This window comes from Cebus imitator, unplaced genomic scaffold, assembly GCF_001604975.1.
Source record: "Cebus imitator isolate Cc_AM_T3 unplaced genomic scaffold, Cebus_imitator-1.0 Scaffold701, whole genome shotgun sequence".
Lineage (NCBI taxonomy): Eukaryota > Metazoa > Chordata > Mammalia > Primates > Cebidae > Cebus > Cebus imitator.
Genome location: NW_016108016.1, coordinates 35,069 through 39,094, shown reverse-complemented (window position 1 = coordinate 39,094; position 4,026 = coordinate 35,069). Strand labels below are relative to the sequence as shown.

General features: G+C 51.0%; 1 pseudogene; it reads left to right on the top strand.

The window, feature by feature from the left end:
- The first annotated feature begins 221 nt into the window (after positions 1-221).
- LOC108296287 lies at positions 222-3,798 on the top strand (annotated as a pseudogene).
- The last annotated feature ends 228 nt before the right edge of the window (positions 3,799-4,026 follow it).

The following is a 4,026-nucleotide window of genomic DNA, read 5'->3' as shown; positions in this document are numbered from 1 at the left end:
CAAGTGAACACTAATGAATAAACGAAAGATTGAGTGAAATCCCTCTGATACCCGCACCAGGAAGAAGGAAACAAATAACCCTAGAGGAGCCGCCTTGCAGGAAGAAGTGGAGACTGTCTCCCGGGCTGTGGTCTCCAGTGTCCAGGTCAGCAAAGGGCGAGGAACTGACTTAGTTGAAGTTAGAAAAACTTAGGAGGGTCGGGGGTGCTGGGGAGAACGGGATGACTGGAGAGAAAGCCCGTGACTGAAGGGCAGGAAGGGGAATGAAATTACCCTGTCCCCACGCTCAGCCCTTCCCTGCCATTTCACTTGAGGAGATAGACCCTGATGCCTGGCCCGACATGCTGCTAACTTTTAAAATGAAAGTTGCAGGATCCAAAGCGGCCACACCAGGAGGTCACTGCAGAAGGGGGGTTACCAAGGGAGCACCCCACATCTCCCCCCTCCTTCCTGCACCAGGCCCCCCATGCCCCCACTCTGCACTTCCTGCCACCGCCCCCTCGCCCTGACATGGGGACTCCCTCCACTCCCTCCCAGCTCCCACATCTTACTCTGAGAGATGAGGTAGGGGTGTCTCAGGCCTCACCGCCGGCTGGTCCTCGAGTTCCAGGCTTTTTGGGCCAGGAGGTTGCCTGCTGCCCCGAAGCTCCCGGCTCTGCCAGGAGCTCCTCAGTCCCTCCCCAAAAGAAAAACCTCCAGACAGGTTCCAAAGCCGCCCAGCCCAGGAGGAGGGAGCCTGAGGAAATCCCCTCCCAGCTGGGCAGGGCGGGCCTGCTTGGCAGTCTTGCTCCTGGGCTGGCCCTGGATGAATGAGTCCTCCCCCTCGCCTGCTTGGGTCTGAGCCAGGGAGTCAGTGGCAGCCTCTGCTCTTTCTCCAGGGCACTGGGCTCCATTCCACCTCCAAGTCCTGCCCTCCTGCTTCATGCCTGGGTCCCCTGCCCTCCCCTCTCAGCTCTCTGACACCTCGACAGGTGGTCTCTATCAACCGAGTAGTCTCTATCAGCGGGGTGGTCTCTACGGCTCTGCATTTTGTTGTTCTCCATGTGAAGCCAGGCCTGGTACTGAGCACCAGGGCGGGTGACTTGATGACCCTCAGCAGAGGTTTAGTCCATGGAAGAACTGGTGACACCATGGCTCCTGGTGAAATAGCTTTGTCGGTTCTATTATTCATTCAAAGTGTTTTGATAGTAACTGGCCTTGTGTGAGGCCCTGAGGATGAAGAGGTAGATTAACGCGGTCTGTCCTCCTACTCCACTAGGAAGACAAAGAATGAAGCTCTAAGTAGACACTGCTCAAGATTCAGCCAGAAGGGGGCTGGGCACAGTGGCTCACGTCTTTAATCCCAGCACTTGGGGAGGCTGAGGCAGGTGGATCACCTAAGGTTGGGAGTTCAAGACCAGCCTGATCAACATGAAGAAACCCCATCTCTACTAAAAATACAAAATTAGCTGGGCGTGGTGGTGCATGCCTGTAATCCCAGCTACTCAGGAGGCTGAGGCTGGAGAATTGCTTGAACCCAGGAGGCGGAGGCTGCAGCAAGCAGAGGTTGTGCCATTGCACTCTAGCCCGGACAACAAGAGTGAAACTCCGTCTCAAAACAAAAAAAATTTCAGGCAGAAAGGACCAGGGAGGACTCCCCGTGTGTGGAAGTGTTCTGGAAAAACCTTAGACAACATGACATACAAGATGGGTTTTGAAGGATGAGCAGGGGTTTTCCAGAATTGTGAGGAGGGAGCGGGAGCACAGGCTGACAGAAGAGGCCATGAGAAGGGACGAATTCAGCAGGAACCTCTCGAAGTTCAGAATTGTGAGCGGGGCGTGTCAGACCAGGAAGGGCCCTGTGTGGCTTGATAAACTGCTTGGACTGTGTTCTGTAGGTTCTGGGGCGTCACAGAAAGGTGTTTGTGTGTTTGTTTTGTTTGTTTGTTTGAATACAGGCTGTCTCTGGGAGGCAGAGGTTAGAGTGAGCTGAGATTGGGCCACTGCCCTCCAGCCCAGGTGACAGAACGGGACTCTGTCAGTCTGTCTCAAAAAAAAATGGGGTTTCTCTCAGTCACCCAGGCTAGAATGCAGTGGCGCAGTCACAGCTTGAAGCAGCCTTGAATTCCTGGGCCCAAGTCTCAAGTGATCCTTCCACCTTAGCTTCCTGTGGAGCTGGGACTACAGGCACACACCACCATGGCCAACCAGTTTTTCAATTATTTATTTATTTTTTTTTTGAGATGGAGTCTCACCCTGTCGCCAGGCTGGAGTGCAGTGTCGCCATCTCAGCTCACTGCAACCTCTGCCTCCTGGGTTCAAGCAAATGTCCTGCCTCAGCCTACTGAGTAGCTGGGATTACAGGCACCCACCACCGTGCCTGGCAAACTTTTGTATTTTTAGTAGAGAGGGGATTTCAACATTTTGGTAAGGCTGGTCTCAAATTCCTGACTTCATGATCCACCCACCTTGGCCTCCCAAAGTGTTGGGATTACAGACGTGAGCCACTGCACCTGGCCCGGTTTTTAAATTTTTTGTAGAGATGGGATTTCACTATGTTGCCCAGGGTGATCAGGAACTGCTGGCCTCAAGAGATCCTCCCGCCTCGGCCTCCCAAAGTGCTGGGATTACAGGTGCTACACCACACCTTGCTAGCCCACAGATAGGCTTTAAACGAGGGACACAAACTATCAGATTGCATTCAAAATAGATCACTGGGGCCAGGTGTGGTGGCTCACACCTGTAATCCCAGCACTTTGGGAGGTCGAGGCTGGAGGATGGCTTAAGCCCTAGAGTTCAAGACCAGCCTGAGCAGCATCGTGACACCTGTCTCTACAAAAAAAAATTTTTTTCATTATCTGGACGTGATGGTGTGCACATGTAATCCCAGCGACTCCAGAGGCTGAGGTGAGAGGAGAGCTGGAGCTCAAGAGGTTGAGGCTGCTATAATCGCACCACAGCACTCTAGCCTGGGTGACAGAGTGAGACCCTATCTCAAAAAAAAAAAAAAAAAAAGACAGCCATTGCAGTACATTGAGCTCCATAGAGATATTACCAGGGCAAGTGAGAGCCGGACGGGCACAGGGTGACTCTGTACCTCGCTGAGGAAAAACAACTAAACATGGGCAAAGAGATCCTAAGAATTCGAAAGGCAAAATGTCATCATATGCATTTTTCATGCAAACTTGTCGGGAGGAGCATAACAAGCACCCAGATGCTTCACTCAGCTTCTTAGCCTTTTCTAAGAGGTGCTCAGAGAGGTGGAAGACCATGTCTGCTGAAGAGAAAGGAAAATGTGAAGATATGGTGAAGGTGGACAAGGCCCGTTATGAGAGAGAAATGAAAACCCATATCCCTCCTCAAGGGGAGACAGAAAAGAAGTTCAAGGATTCCAATACACCCAAGAGGCCTCCTTCGGCCTTTTTCCTGTTCTGCTCTGAGTATCGCCCAGAACATCCTGGCCTGTCCATGGGTGATGTCGTGAAGAAACTGGGAGAGACGTGGAATGACACTGCTGCGGATGACAAGCAGCCTTATGAAAAGAAGGCTGTGAAACTGAAGGAAAAATACCAAAAGGATATTGCTGCATATTGAGCTAAAGGAAAGCCTGATGCAGCAAAAAAAGGGAGTCGTCAAGGCTGAAAAAGCAAGAAAAAGAAGGAAGAGGAGGAAGATGAGGAAGATGAAGAGGATGAGGAGGAAAAGGAATATGAAGAAGATGAAGATGATGATGAATAAGTTGGTTCTAGCGCAGTATTTTTTTTTTGTCTATAAAGCATTTAACCCCTCTGTACACAACTCACTCCTTTTAAAGAAAAAAATTGAAATGAAAATAAAAGAAAAGAAAAAGACCACTGGAACCTGCAATGTAAAGAAGGGTTTGAAGCAGGCAAGACTAGAGGCAAGAAGACCAGTCAGGCTTGCATGAGTCAAGGCAAGTGATAAGTAGGCCTTAGCAAGGCACTGGCTAGGCAGTGGGGGTGGGAGTGAGAGAAAGGAACAGATTCAAGAGATGCTCAGGGGTAGTTAAGTCACCATGATGGTACT